Source organism: Talpa europaea, assembly GCF_964194135.1.
Source record: "Talpa europaea genome assembly, chromosome: 5".
In the NCBI taxonomy this organism is placed as follows: Eukaryota; Metazoa; Chordata; class Mammalia; order Eulipotyphla; family Talpidae; genus Talpa; species Talpa europaea.
The window spans coordinates 87,379,793-87,397,086 of NC_140071.1; positions in this window are offsets into that span (position 1 = coordinate 87,379,793).

The following is a 17,294-nucleotide window of genomic DNA, read 5'->3' on the forward strand; positions in this document are numbered from 1 at the left end:
TCATGTGGCTGACTAGACTTCCCAGAGCCTTTCATTGGAGAGACTTTTTGTTTCTCCATTGTATGCTTCTGTCTTTTATCCTTTGTCAAAGATTAATAGTTCATGTAAGTATGGGTTTATTTCTGGGCTCTCTATTCTATTCCATTGGTCTGTATGTATATCTACTTTTACCCAACATTATAGTGCTTTGATTACTACTGCTTTGCTGTTTTTTTAAAAATTAATTTATTATTTATGTATACAAGAACTAAGGTCAGAGGTGCAGGAGGTGAGAGAATTTACCAGAGAAAGAGTGGGGGAAAAATGGGCATACTGACTGAAATACACTGCTGAGGGGAACAGCAGGCGAGACATAAAATGTCTGCTGCACCATGTGGATAGCTCCCTGGCCTGCGGGGGATGGAACTGCAGTGTCTGTGGATAGCTTCACAATGCTGTGCTTAGCCCCTTGTGCCACCAGGGAGGCCCCTGATTACTACCGTTTTGTATTATAGTTTTAAATCTGGAAATTTGATCTCTTCATTCCGCTTTTTTTTTTTTTTTGGTCAATATTGCTTTGACTATTCATGGTCTTTGTGGTTCTAAATAAACTTCATAGTGTTTGCTCTATTTCTTTGAAGAATTTCATTGAAACTTTGAATGTTATCGCATGGAAACTATTGCTTTGGATTAGAGGGCCATTTAAGACGGTGTGTCTTTCTATTTCTTTGTGTATTCTTTTATGCCTTATTTTCACTCTATTATTTCCTTCCTTATAAATAATTATTGCTTTGATTTGTTCTTCATTTTCTGGTCTCTGGTAGATTGTCATTAATGATATGAGAATCAGTTGTGACCATTAATTTTGGGGGGAACACCAAACTGGTATTAAGAGAGAAATTTGGATGATTTCCAGAGATATGTTATTGGAAGACATAAACAGGTTTTGGCGAAATTTTCTGTTTTTGCAAGTGATACTAATAACATGGCCAAGAAGCAAAAATAAAATAGAATATATGGCAATTAGTCATTTTGAAGTCGTCCCCATGCTTAAAATATTTTAAAATGGTCATGGGTTTCTAAGAGAAAATCAGTTCTCTCAAGTCTCAGAAAAATATTTCATGAATATATCATGTCCCTATATCTAAGTGTGTGAAAGCCAGGGTTGGAGGAGAATGAATCTACTCAGTCCAATATTCAGAAATGTTTCCTGACTTGCAAGATTAAAACACATGTACTCACTCTGCATATACTTTCTCTGGATTTCTTTTTTTAAAAAGATTTATTTATTTATACAAGAACTGGGGTACAGGCCAGAGGCACAGGAGGGTGAGAGGATTCACCAGAGACAGAGCGGGGAGCAGAACAGGCAGAGAGACCGAAAACACTGCTGAAGAGAGCAGTGGGCAAGATAGGAGAGGTCTGCTGCACCATATGGGTATCTCCCTGGCCAGCTGGGAATGGACCCTGCACTGCAGAGGCTGCGGACAGCTTCATAGCAGTGAGCTCAAACCACTGCACCACCAGGGAGGCCCTTTCTTTGGATTTCAATAACATCCTACACATATCTGGCATTGTGCTTCTAAATTGCATTACATGCATCATTTTATATTTCTGTTTTGCTCTTGAGAAAGTGAGAATTTTCAAGAAAAAGCTATGTAGTATTCACTGTTATATTTCTAGTGTCTACGATTGCCTGGCAGATACTTGTTCAATAAATATTATTGAAATAAAATATGAGGAATATTTTTTAAGATTTATTTATTTATGCATACAAGAACTGGAGTACAGGCCAGAGGTGTGGGGGGTGAGAGGATTCACCAGAGACAGAGTGGGGAACAGAACAGGCAGATCAACTGAAATACACTGCTGAGGGAAGCAGTAGACAAGTCAGGAGAGGTCTGCTGTGCCATGTGGGTAGCTCCCAGGATGGGGGTTGAATTCATGCTGCAGTGGCTGTGGCTAGCTTCATAGATTGTGTCTTAACCCATTGTGCCACCAGGGAGGCCCCTATGAAGAATATTTTTCATGAAGTTTGAGACAATTTTTTTTTCTGTATGCTAGATAGTAAGTACAATGAAATTCTCAGGCTTAGGGGAAAATGTATGAGAACCTAAGCTCATTTAAAAAGTGGTCAAACAGAGTTTGATTATATTCTTCTATGGATTATTTTCTATTTGTAGACCTTATCTTCTAAAAATATTTTTAATTATTATAATAATTTCCTGAGTGGTTTCCCTGCTCTCTCTTTGGCAGCTTATTCATAACAAAGAATAGAGAACAATTATGTTAAACTATAGGTCAAGTAATATCACTCCTGTGCTGTAATCGCTGCAATGGCTTCCTGACTATAAACAGTCTTCAATATGGCCCCTTCTCACTTCACTGTTGTTGTCTATCTTGACTCTCCTTCTGGTCTCCTTGCTGACTAAGCTCCTCCAAACAGAAGCTAGGCAGAGTTCTGCCTCAGGACTTTTGTTTTTAGAGTGCCCCTCTATCTGGAAGACTCCTCCTATAGAAACCATATGACTTGCTGCTTCACCTTCTTCACATTTTATTCAAATGACACCTTTGTAAAGAAGAATTCTTCTGCATCCTGTTTAAATTACCTTCAGTCCCTGAGAGCCTCCCTCATACACATGTGCATCGTCCTTACTCTCTTCCATCTTTCTTACCAAATATCACAACTAAAATGTTACATATTTTTCTATTCCTCCTTATCGCTGTCCCATCATGAGGTAAAGGACAGAGCTTTTTTTTTTTTTTCCTTTCATTTTTAACTGTTATTTATTCTAACACAGAGAACAGTGTCTAGAATTTGGTAGACATTAAAAATTTGTTGAATTATTGAAAAAATAAATACTTCATAACATGTTTTATTTTCCTCATTTTCTGATGACACTTTTATTTCTATATTAAAATATAACTTCAAAAGTGATATCTGCATTTGGTATAGAGGAAATATCTTTTGTACATCAGTATTAAACACCAAAATGGAAATTTCCTAAAGAAAATCTAATCCAGGGCGTCCCCTCGTGGTACAGGCAGTTGAGCACAGCGCTATGAAGCTGTCTGCAGCCTCTGCAGCGCCAGTTCAATCCTGGCCAGCTGGCGAGGGACCCACATGGTGCGGCAGACCTCTCCTGTCGCGCCCGCTGCTCCCTCAGCAGTGTATTTCGTCAGTCTGCCTGTTCTGTTCTCCGCTCTGTCTCTGGTGAATCCTCTTACCCTCCCACACATCTGGCCTGTACCCTGGTACTTGTATGTAGGGATAAATAAATAAATCTTAAAAAAGAAAAAAAAATCTAATCAAAGGGCATTTATTTATTTATTTATTGACTTAATCGAATAAAGTACTCAACAGTGAGCAAGAAACATTTATCTGCCATTTATTTGTTTGCTTGCTTCTTTGAGTAAAATATTCAATATAGAGTGAGAAACTTAACATTTGATACACCCAAGACTATTTACTGGACTTTTGAAAGAAATAATTTTTGTTCTAGTAATGTTGAAGAGTGGCTCTGTCTAATAAATATGGACTTTTCCTTTATAGAGTGAATTTCCCATGTGGATTTCTGAAGGTAAAGACCATTGCTGATGAAATAGCTACTTTAAATCTTCGTCATAGAGCATTACACGCACCAAAGAGTTTTCCAAAAAAAAAAGAGCATCGATGTGCAACCATCCAAGGCTGGGTAGGTTCATTGTCAGTTCTCACAGATGAAAAGAGAATTTTTAGTCTTTGGTGGATTTTTCAGGCCTTTATTGCTAAAATGGGGGACGATATATACAGGCAGGCAGAAAGAGACCTCAAACAACACTGAGAGAGGCAAAAGAATAGCAACTCCACTGCCATACCCCCTTTAAACTGTTAAGTGCCTGTAGCCACACAACTGATACATTATTGCAAATGCAAGGCCCATCTGTCATTTGCTAGCTGTCTGTATGGTGGAAAATATAGCATAGCCTAATTTTAACTCATTTTCCTTACAAGCACCAACATTGTAAATTTCTGTTTTTGAGTGACATGTCATGTTAAACCCTAAAATGTAAATCAGTATAAAGGCAATGACAAATACTCTGGAAATTTTATGTTTCCAAAGACACAACGATTTTCCCACTTACTAGATTTCACAGGTGATGTGAGAATCAGCTGTGACCACCACATTATTAGATAAAGAGCCATGAACTGGCAACTAACAACCAATTTAGAAAATGTTCAAAGACTCAAGAAAGACTTTAATCATATTCAGGCCCAAGTTACTCTCTGGATGGAGTAAAGCAGGATAGACTTCCTAAAATAATTGGAAGATTTTGTTTTGTTTTGAAAATAAAGGAGTAAGAGGAAACATAATGTTAGTAAGTGTTGGAGTCACACTAGTTGTCTGATTTGCAGCTCTTCATTCTTTTTCTGGCTTGTTTGTATACATTCTATGTAATGGAAACAATATGTATATTTTTTCCAAATATCTAATCTTACCCTGTGATCTCAATCTGATTAACAACTAAACCTTCTACCCCCAACCAAATCAATTTAATATAACGGTACAGGGCCTCCCTGATGGTGCAAGGGGTTAAGCAAAGCACTATGAAGCTATCCCCAGGCTCTGCAACACCAGTTAGATCTCAGGCCAGCCAGGGAGCTACCCACAAGGTGCAGCAGACCTCTCCTGACTCACCAGCTGCTCCCCTAAGCAGTCAGTCTGCCCGTTCTGTTCCCCACTCTGTCTCTGTCTCTGTCTCTGGTGAATCCTCTCACCTCCCTGCCCCTCCCCCACCTCTGGCTTACACACCAGCTCTTGTACGCATAAATAAATAAATCTTTTTTTAAAAATTATGCTACGGTTACTTTATGCCTGCACTATGGAATACTAGTCATCAATGTGGTATTTTAACCTTTTCCTGCTCTTTTAGATAAAAGTAATTTTGAAGTAATCTGTTCTCGCACTTTAATAAACTCCTTGACTAGACAAACAGAATACCACTTAGATCACCTTTAAAGTTGATATCTATTCTAGTTTCCAGAGACAACATTACACAGATCAGAATAATGAAAAAAATGTGTGGTGTTCTATAAAACTATACTTAACTCTTTTAAACTTGGTGTATTACACTACTTTTTATATCTTTGTAATGTATATAAGGATATCTCATGGAGAATTTTCATTTTTCTCCTTAAATATTTCTGTTTTTTTAGTTTATCCATAATTTTATTTCCTTAACATTTATTTGTTTCTCTTATTTTGCATTTGTGTGAGTCTAAAGTTAGCACTCTGGAATCTACCTGAATTTCAGAAATACTATAAAAGCTGAAATTTGATGAGCCACCAGAAAAATCATATTTCTATAGAGGAAACAACTTCAAAATAAAAAAAAATCACTTTCAGTTAAGAAAGCCATTTTTTTGTGTATTGGAAAAAAAAATATTTCTTTAGTTTGTTCCCTACAGTAGTTACGAATAATCACATACTCATGTCTCATCCCTCTCCTGCTCTGCCCTGCTGCAATTCAGATATGGTTGGGACTAGATGTCATTTTGAATAACTTAAAGCTCACAATTACATCATGATGACTGGAAAACTATTCTCTCAACTAAAAACCCTATAGGGAAAATATGCATGGTATTTGGTGCTTTCGGGAATAACCTATTCATTTAAGTGAAATTTTGAATGTATTTGAAGAAGGCAGCAATAAGATGGAACAGATTGACTTTCTGAAATCCCTTTCATTCATAGAAAATGAGGGAACTATTTCTGGAAAATAAATGTCGTAGGAAGTAGTTTTCATTTAATCTAAGGAACCATTCTTAATAAGGTTTTAGAAAGAAATAACAAAGATTCCTGTATATTTAGTTTTAATCTAAATTTTTACTTAATCACACACATTCAAGGATCTGAAGAAACACTACAACATTATATTTTGTGCAATTGAATTGCATAAATAAATGGAAGTTGATGTTTATTTAATATGTAAAACTAGTACCTATTTTCCCTAACTTCCAAATCCCACATTTCAATAATGTCACCTCTATCTATTTGAAGAGTGAGAGAAATAGTCCAAAATTTTCTTTTATGTTGAGCCATTAATCTCTGTCATGTACGCTAGTTTTTTAGTGTGAGCACATGCATCTTATTCTTTCCCCTCATCTCCTGTTTATACAGATTTGTTTTTATTCTGGGAACTTCCAGTCCTTTTAATGCAAATTCTGGCAAACAAGGACATTGTAACACTACCCAAAAGGTATGTTACAAAGGTACTTTTGGGTACAAAAATATGGAAGTAATTTGTCTATACAGATGGACCAGCTTATTTCAGGTTCTACATTCAGGAATTTATAGAGTACTTTTAGAGCAAACAGGCAGCTTTACTAAGCTTGGACGACAGAGTTAAACCATCTTGCTAATAATAATGATAGTCAACAATCTTCATGATTCATTGCTGTAATTCATTGAAGAACAAGACATATTGGTATTATGTCAATATTTGCTTCTGTGAAACGATTATTTTGTAGCTAGTTATTTTACTATATCTGCCTTGTAGTCATAAAGTTATTAGATAGTGATGACCATTTCCTGACAATCTATGAAATTTATAAATCATTTTTAACACTTCTAGCTTTCAAATTAATCACCTTTTTCTTCATGTGGATTTAGATCAATAGCAGTATAGAGAAAGCAGCACTCCATCTGAACACTTTCATTTTGTGATGCACAATTAACCTGCAAATAACATTAAAATCCAAGAAAGACAAAGTACTTGCTAATTTTCCCCATCAGTAATAAAAAAATTCTGTCCATATATCACTAAAATTAACCAGGCATGATAACATTTTTTTCTGTGAATGTTTTGAAAATATTTTTTTTACACCTCAGCAACATCTTCATTTAGTTTTTTTTATTTTAACATTTATCATTTTTTACATTTTTTAGACAATACTTGCTTCCCTCCACCCCCTCAAATTGAGTCCCCATAGAATTTCCTTCCCCAGGCACCCATGTACCATCACCACAAATGGGCACAAAAGTATCTATTTTTACTGTGGGATAACACAGTGATAATATTAAGAATATTCCTGGGTCTCCCTGGTGGCACAAGGGATTATCACCACACTGTGAAGATGTCCACAGCCTCTGCAGCACAAGTTCAATCCCTGGCTGGCCAGGGAGCTACCCACATGACACAGCAGACCTCCTCTGTCTCACCCACTGCTTACCTCAGCAGTGTATTTCAGTTAGTCTGTCTGTTCTGTTTCCCATTCTCTCTGGTGAATCTTTTCACCCCCCCATCCCCACACCTCTGGCCTGTACCCCAGTTCTTGTATGCATAAATAAATAAATCTTCAAAAAAGAATATTCCTTATTAATGTTTTAAAATGCTTTGTTAAGAGTTATGCATAAAATAAGAAAAAATATTTAGTTAAGGCTCAGTAAGTTTTCTCCATTTGATGTTTTCTAATTTTACTTAACACAATGAAAATAAAAAAAAAAAAAATAGGGCCTCTCTGGTGGTGCAAGGGGTTAAGTACCGCACTATGAAGCAATCCACAGCCTCTGCAGCACAAGTTCGATCCCTAGCCCGCCAGGGAGAAACCTACATGGTGAGGCAGACCCCTCCTTTCTTGCCCATTGCTCCCCTCAGCAGTGTATTTCAGTCAGTCTGCCTGTTCTGTTCCCCACTCTGTATCTGGTGGATCCTCTCACCCCCTGCATCTCTGGCCTGGGCCCCAGCTCTTGTATGTATAAATAAATAAATCTTAAAAAAATAAAAATATCACACAAGCTAATTGATTTTTTATTTATTATTTCCTTGATTTAAAAAATATATTTACAATGTTTTATTCAATATATACCAAAAGCCCTGGAAACAAAAAGACACCAGATAAATCGTATTTCAACAAAATTAAAATATTTGTGCATCAAATGACACTATCAGAGATGAGTAAACTACTCACAGAATGAGAGAAAATATTTGCAAATCATATATCTGATAAGGGATTAACATATGGAATGCATAAAGAACTCTTAAAACTTAACAATAAAAAAATTCAATTTTTAAAAAAAAACAAAGTATTTTAATAGATATTTTTCCAAAGAAGATATACAAATATCCAGTAAGTACAAAAAAAATTGCTCAATATTACTTATTAGGGAACACACATCCAAATCATAAGCTACTGCTTGATAACCATTAGTATGATTATCATTAAAAACAGAAAATAACAAGTGCTGGCAAGGTTATGGGGAAATTGGAATTCTCAAGCATTCCTGGGGATATTTAAAAAGTTGCAGCAATTGGGAAAATGGTATCGTAGTACCCCACAAATAAAACATTATTATATAATTCATTAATTTCACCTCTGTAAACCAAAAAGGATTCAACAGGTATGTGTGCATAATGTTCAATGGCTGAGAGAAGAACAGGGGATTGTCATTCGATTATTATTTATTGGATATATTTTGTTTGGGTGATGAAAAGTTTCTGAAAGTAGGTAATGATGTTAGTCATATAACATTTTGAATGTACTTAATATAATTGAATAGAATATCATTAAAATGACTAAAATGGTAAATTTGATGTTGTGCAAATTTTATCACAATTTTTTTAATTGGTGGATTTGAAAAAAGTAAACTGAATAGTACTTTCAGCTTCCTGTATAAGACAGCTATCCTTTTAGGAATTGGGATGGATTAGACTGTGCCTATTCAAGAAATATACTGTTTAAGTTTATAATCCCTATACAGTCCTGACTTTTTTTTGCATGCGATAAGGCATGCTATTTTCATATTAAAAGTATTCATTTAATTCAGGCTACATAAAATTTGATAACCATACTTCCCAGATAATATAAATGTTAACAGTCATGCCATGTAAATAAGTGGTTATTATCATTTTTCATACTTTAATTATTGCTTAAACAATTCTAACAATTAATTCTAACAATTCTGTTTATTCCTTTCACTCCTCTCTCCCTTTTAATCTCAGAGCCCACTTATCTTTTTTTGATGGTCACTAATTTTTGTAAGTGTTTTATGTTGTCAAATTTTCAGTAATGTAAATGTCCATTGCTTGTTTTTATTACTGTTATTTACTTAACTGCAAATGTTTCTCTCAATTCCCTCCATTTTGTTGAAATGGCTGCATTTCATCATTTTATGGCAATATAATACTCCATCCATTGAAGGAGATTTAGGATACTTTCATGTCCTAGATAATATAAATAACACTACAGTGAATATTGTGGAACATAAGGGGTTTTAAGTTGATGTTTTGCATTCTGTGGAGTGGGATTGTCATGTTATATGTTATTGCCACTTTAAATTTAAGATACATCCATATTGCAATGGTTTCACCAGTTCACATCCCACCAACATATAATAATAACAATAGAGTTCCTTTTCCTCTGCATCCTCTCCAGAAATTGTTGCTGAGGCTATTTTTAGTATGTGTCATTCTCACAGTTTTGAGATAGTATCTCACTGTAATTTCAATCTCCTTTATTAGAAGTGACAGTGGGCATTTTTCCAAGCCTTTGTCCTTTTGGATATCTTCTTTGGTGAATTTTCTATTCAATCTGCTACACATTTGTTAATTAGGTTATGTGGATTTTTATTTCTAAATTGTTTGAGCTTATTTTTTATATCTTGAATATCAATCCTTTATTAGTTATAAATATTCAGTGCAAATATTTTTCTCCCTCTCAGTGGGGAGTGTCTGTTTAATTGTTTATATTTGTTTATATAATTGCATAGAAGTTTTTAACTTAAGGTAATCCCAATTGTTTATAATTCCCTTTCCAAAGGGCTTTAGAACCAAAAATATCTGTATTCCTTGCCAGCATCGCGGAAAGAATCACCAATATTTTCTTCTATGCATTTTATTGTTTCATATATCTTAATGTTATATATCTTAATATTTCGTATATCTTTTTTTTTTTAATAGAGGCATGCTTTATTTATTTGTTTGCTGGTTTGTTTGTTTGTTTTGTTTATACATGCACTGGGTACAGTCAGAAGCGCGGGAGGGTGAGAGAATTCACCAGAGCCAGAGCGGGGAGCAGAGCAGGCAGAAGGACCGAAGTACACTGCTGAGGGGAGCAGCGGGCGGCAGGAGAGGTCTGTGCGCCATGTGGGACCCTCCTCTGGTGGCCGGGGAGCAGCCGGGGATCGAACCGGCGCCGCAGAGGCCGCGCGCAGTTTCGCAACCCAGCGCTCAACCGCTGCGCCACCGGGGAGGCCCTATTTCGTATATCTTAATGTTTAATACATTTGGAATTTTTCGTGTGTATAGTTTTAGTGAGTAATCCAACTTTATTCTTTTATCTGTGGCTTTCCAATTTTCCCAGCACCATTTATTAAAGAGAATATTCACTTTCCCATTTTATGGTCATAGATGTTTTATCATAGATTAGGTGCTGGAATGTACATGAATTTATTTCTGAGGTTTTAATCCTGTTTCTTTAACCCCTATATCTATATTTTTTAGAACTATTATAAAATTTGAAGTCAGGTAATGTGATACCTCCATTTCTCTTCTTTTCTCTCAAGGTTGCTTTTGTAATTCAAGCACTTTTGTGGTTTCATATAAAATTCAATTATCTTTATTTCAATTTTTTTTTTGTTTTAGGCAGAATAGCCATTTTCATTATATTGATTCTCCCCATTCATAATCATGGGGTATTCTTCCATATTCTTATATCACTAAGTCCTTTATAACAACTTATATTTTTGTTTATAGATCTTTCATTTAAAAGATTTATTTTATTTATGCATGAGAACTGGGGTGCAGGACAGAGGTGTGTGTGGGGGGTGAGAGGATTCACTAGAGAGAGAGTGGGGAGCAGAACAGGCAGATCTATTGAAATAATGAGGGAAAACAGTAGGCAAGATAGGAGAGGGGGTCAGCATGAGAGACAGGAGAGGTCTGCCTAGTCATGTGGGTTAGCTCCCTAGCAGGGGATTGAACTCATGCCACAGCAGCTGGTGATACCTTGATAGCACTGAGTCTTTAATCCCTGTGCCACCAGGGAGGTTCTCTGTTGTATAGATCTTTTACCTTTCTTTTTAGGTATTTCATTCTTTTTTGAAGCAATTATAAAAGGATTTATTTGCTTAATTTCTTTTACATTATTAATCATACAGGGTAAGTAAAGTATCAGGCTTTTCTGCCCTCCTTCCATTATATTAAATGCATGCCTGATGGCAGGCACCTGGAATAGGGTGTGGGCATACATAAATGGGCACACCTGGGCTAAGACTGGGCCCACAAATAGATGACTGGATCAAGATGACGTGGTGCATATACCAATGAAATATTACTCAGCAATCAAAAAAGATAAACTGATGCAATTTGCAGCAACATGGATGGAGCTGGAAGGGATCACTCTCTGCAAAATAAGCCAGAAAGAAAAAGAAAAATACCAGATGGCCTCACTCATGGCAGGAATTTAGAAAACCTAAATAAGGGACCAGGAAAAAGACTAATTATAATAAAGTAAAAATCAAAATCAACAAGAAACTATAAACCAGAGACATAATACAGGGGTGGGTGAGGAGGGAGTAGGATAAAAACAAGGGGGGTGGGAATTGTATGGGTACTGTAACCAAGATGAAAATGCATACATTGTGCAAAAAATGAAAAATGATATAAAAATATGTAAAACAAACAAATAAACAAACAAATAAGACTGGGCTTATAAGGGCAGTGTCTTGGGGATGCCAGCAGAGCAAAAGAGACTAGAAGAGAACGAGAGCAGTACCAGCAGAGAAGCAGAGGCCACGAGAGAACACCAGAGAGCCCAGAAAGAGTGAAGACTTGCTGGGAGCTGGGAGGCTCCCAGCCCCCAGCACCCCTACCTGCCATGTACCTGGTAAAATCCCAATAAAAAGCCTGAAAAAGCCACTGAGGGCTCCTAGCTCGAATCATAGAAAACCTGCTCTGTGTCTTTCAGCCACTACAATTATATATTAAAAAGTTATAGATTTCAGTATGTTGACTTTGCAGCCTGCCAACTTTGCTGTATTCATTTTTCCCAGTAACTTTTTGATGGAATTTTTAGCATCTATTTTTATTTATTTTAAACACCATTTAAAAAAATTTATAGAAGAACTGGGGCGTAGGCCAGAGGTGTGGGGAATGAGAGGATTCACCAGAAACAGAGTTGGGAGCAGACCTGGCAGATCTACTGAAATATACTGCTGAGGCCAGCAGCCGGCAAGACAGGAGAGGTCTGCTTCGCTATATGTGGGTCAGCACCCTGGCCAGGGATCATACGCATACTGCATTGTAATTGTGCTTTATAATATCCCTTTTAGGATTTCTTTAATGTACAGTGTGGCGTTGATAAATTCTCTTAGTTTTTGCTATTCAGTGAAGCTCCATATCTTTCCTTCTATCTTGATTGTTAATCATGTTAAATAAAGGATTCTGGGTTATAAGTATTTCACTTTTAGTACTTTGAATATCTATTTCAGTCCCTTCACGCTTATTATGTGTCTGCTGAAAAATATACTGGTAGTTTTATTGGTGTTCTCTTAAAAGTTGCTCTTTTTTTCTTGATATTTTTAGTGTTATCTCCTTATTATTGACCCTGCCACAAAGTTGTCATTCTACAGGAGATTTGTGGTGAATTACCCAGCTGTTTTGACCAAATATCTGCAAAACAAAGTTTGAAAATATAATTTTAGAAAATGTACTTCCAAATAATCAACCTGGAAGGAAAAGTATGTATACAAACCAAGTATACATATTGGTATCAAGTGAAAACATGATTACAAGGTAAGTGTTTCAATTAAGATTGAATATACTTCCTAATACCATATGATGATCATGGTATATGTTACTCACAGTTTTAAGATTCTGATGAATTCTTAGAAAATCTTAGTAGTAATTTATATTTATTTTATAGTTTTATCAAGCTAACATTTAGCTATCTTTATTCCAGTTTTCATGTAGCCAAACCATGTGAGAAATATTATATCATTAAAAAGAATAAATAATAAAGTAAAATTTTATTAAAAAACAAATGGATGGCAAAAAAGTGGTATCTTCATTGTACCCCAAATTCAATAAATTATGTAAGCAATTTCACCTAGACACTTTTTCACTTGATTTCTTTTGGTGGATATCAATGCCACTACATGCACTTTCTTTCATAAAAATGTAAAAATCAATAGAATAAAATATAAGTGCCATTTGAATATTTTGAACATTTTTCACAATATAGTTCTTAGTTTTTGTAGTATAGCGAATTATCTATATAGAAGATTTCTTGCTGAACTGGCTTTTTTGTGCATGACCACTTGCCAGAAATCAATTAGCATACAGACCAAAAAGTCTATCCATTTTATGAACAATATGATATATTTTTCTCCTAAAATGTTGTAACAAATGAATTTAAAAACTTGTGCTAAAAACAAAGTTTAATTATTTTTCTACTTATTTTTATTCAAAACAAAATTACACAGGGCCTCCCTGATGGCGCAGGGATTAAAGACAGTGCTATCAAGCTATATCCAGCCTCTGAAGCATGAGTTTGATCCCTGGCTAGGGACCTATACACACGGTGCAGCAGAGCTCTCCTGCCTCACCCACTGCTCCCCTCAGCAGTGCATTTCAGTACTTCTGCCTATTCTGCTCCCCACTCTCTCTGGTGAATCTTCTCAACCCCCATACCTCTGGCTTACACCCCAGTTCTTACATGCAAAATTAAATAAATCTTAAAAAATTACACAAACAATATGTAGATATAACTAATATTTGATGAATATGCTTTCTGTTTCTGAAAAAGATGACAAAGCATTTTCAAGCAACACTCTGCTTGCTCTAAATAAAATAATGCTTCTCAGTAACAGTCTAAAAGCTGTCAAATGTTATAATCTATTATGCGAAAAAATCTGGGGTAAAAGTGATTTATTTCCAACTCCCACATATGTGAAAATGAAAATGCATGTATATCTTAGGCTAGCCCTACATTCCATGTTCTCTCACAGAATCAGAGAACAAATTGGAAAGAAGCCACTGTTATGACTGTCAACATGCTTATGCTAAAATAATTTACTTAATGTTATTTTTATCAGATATATGGACATTCTGTAACTGAAACAAACAACAAATAGAAATACAAAATTCCTCATAAGTAATTTCACACTTTATAGAAATTTTATATATTTTGAATGGTAAATATGAGGTTCCTGAGGATAAGGTCCAAGATCTAATACTTTTCTAAATATACGAAAGAGTAAAAATTCAGAAGATAGTTTTGGGGGTAAAAAGTTCTATTTGTTAAGTCTGGTTCCCCTAATGTTAAGTTCTGTGACCTTAGGCTACTTAGTAACCTGTCCAAGTCCCATATCTTCTATTTAACAAATTTAGTATAAAATATTCACAGGGCCTCCCTGGTGGTGCAAGGGGTTAAGATGCAAACTATGAAGCTATCTGCAGCCTATGCAGCACGAGTTCAATCCCTGACCTGCCAGGGAGCAACCCACATGGTGCAGCAGACCTCTCCTGTCTCACCCGCTGCTGTATTTCAGTCAATCTGCCTGTTTTGCTCCCCACTCTGTTTCTGGTGAATCCTCTCACCCCCATACCTCTGGCCTGTACCCCTGTTCTTGTATACATAAATATTTAAAATAAAATAAAATATTAATACCCTATGTTATTTTCATTTTCATAGTTACTATAAGAATTCAATAAGACAATAATCACAAATATCAATCACTACCATTTAATTTGCACTTACTATCTGACAGTAATCATCTAAGATACAATGAATATGAAGTGCTTAGCAAATTGACATATTCAATAAATAAATGTAAATGTATTAAATTAATATAAATTTGTACACAACTAGAATTATACTCTCTGACTAGTGGACATCTTGTATGAAAAAAATATTAAGCATTACTATAATTGAAACTATAGTTATTTTTTCTTAAATAATAAATTTTATTTTTATAATCCCCATACAATTGCAGCCCCCCCCATTCTGACCCCAATCCCTCCCATCCCGCCCCGCCCCCCAAAAAGTGTCTCTGGTTCATAGTTTTTTGTTGATTTTGATTTTCACTTTCTTTTTTTTTTTTAAATAAATTTAATTTTTATTTTTATTTTTTTTTATAAATTTTATTGTTATATTCCCCATACAATTGCAGCCCCCCCATTCTGACCCCAATCCCTCCCCTCCCGCCCCCGCCCCCCTAAAAGTGTCTCTGGTTCATAGTTTTTTGTTGATTTTGATTTTCACTTTCTTATATTCATTTTCCTGGTCCCTTATTTAAGTTTTCTAGATTCCTGCTATGAGTGAGACCATCCGGTATTTTTCTTTTTCTTTTTGGCTTATTTCGCTGAGCATGATCCCTTCCAGCGCCATCCATGTTGCTGCAAATTGCATGTGTTTATCTTTTTTGAATGCTGAGTAATATTCCATGGTATATATGTACCACATCTTCTTGATGCAGTCATCTATTTTTGGGCATTTGGGTTGTTTCCAAAGCTTAGCTATTGTAAACAGTGCTGCTATAAACATAGGGGTGCAGGTGTTCTTTGGAATTGATGTTTCTGTGTCCTTTGGGTAAATACCTAGGAGTGGAATTGCTCGATCATATGGAAGCTCTATGCTTAGTAGGTCCAGAAATCTCCACACAGCTTTCCACAGTGGTTGGACCAGTTTGCACTCCCACCAACAGTGCAGAAGAGTTCCTTTTTCTCCACACCCTCGCCAACATTTGTTGTTGCTAGTTTTTTTAATATGTGCCATTCTCACTGGTGTAAGATGGTATCTCATGGTAGTTTTGATTTGCATTTCCCTGATGACAAGTGATGTTGAACATTTTTTCATATGCCTGTTGGCCATTTGCATTTCCTCTTCAGAGAAGTTTCTTTTTAGCTCTTCTGCCCATTTTTTGACTGGATTATTTTCTTTGTTGTTGTTGAGTCTCATCAGCTCATTGTAGATTTTTGTGATCAGTCCTTTATCATTAGTGTTGGAGGCAAAAATGTTCTCCCAGTTGGTGGGGTTTCTCTTTGTTTTTGTTATTGTCTCTTTTGCTGTGCAAAAGCTCTTTAATTTGATGTAGTCCCAGCTGTTTATCTTTGCCTTCACTATCACTGCTTTGGGTGATGTGTCTGTAAAGATGTCTTTGATGTGCAAATCACGTAGTGTTTTGCCTATATTTCCTTCTATATATTTTATGGTTTCAGGTCTTATGTCTAGTTCTTTAATCCATTTTGAGTTGATTTTTGTGTATGGTGTGCGGTAGTGGTCAAGCTATATTCTTTTGCATGTATCGACCCAGTTTTCCCAGCACCATTTATTGAACAAACTTTCTTTGCTCCAATGCATAGTCTTTGCTCCTTTGTCAAAGATTAGTTGACCATAAATCTGTGGGTATATTTCTGGATTTTCTATTCGATTCCATTGGTCTGTATGTCTGTTCTTGTTCCAATACCATGCAGTTTTGATGATTATGGCTTTGTAGTATAGTTTGAAGTCTGGGAGTGTGATGCCTCCATTCCCTTCTTTTTTTTTTCAGTAGAGCTTTGGCTATTCGGGGTTTTTTGTGATTCTATATGAATTTCATCAATAATTGTTCTATTTCTTTGAAGAATGACATTGAAATTTTGATTGGAATAGCATTGAATCTGTATATTGCTTTTGGAAGGATGGCCATTTTAATAATGCTTATTCTTCCAATCCATGAGCAGGGGATGTCTATCCATTTCTTTGTGTCTTCTTCTATTTCTTTTTACAGTGTTTTATAGTTTTCTTTGTATAGGTCCTTTACCTCTTTTGTTAGATTTATTCCCAAATATTTGATTTTTTTTGTTTCAATAACAAAAGGGATGGTTTTTTTGATTTCTTCTTCTTCAGATTTATTGTTTGTGTATAGGAAGGCTACTGACTTTTGCGTGTTGATTTTGTATCCTGCCACTTTACTGAACTGATTGATGAGTTGAATTAGCTTTTCTGTGGAGTTTTTGCGGTTCTCTATGTATAATATCATATCGTCTGCAAATAGTGATAGTTTGACTTCTTCTTTTCCTATTTGGATTCCTTGGATGTCTTTCTCTTGTCTTATTGCCCTGGCTAGGACTTCCAGTATTATATTGAAAAGCAGTGGTGAGAGTGGACATCCTTGTCTTGTTCCAGATCTTAATGGAATTGCTTTCAGCTTTTCACCATTGAGAATGATACTGGCTGTTGGCTTGTCATAGATGGCCTTTATGATGTTGAGGTATGTTCCTTGTATCCCAAGAATTTCAAGGGCTTTTATCATGAATGGGTGTTGCACTTTGTTGAAAGCTTTCTCAGCCTC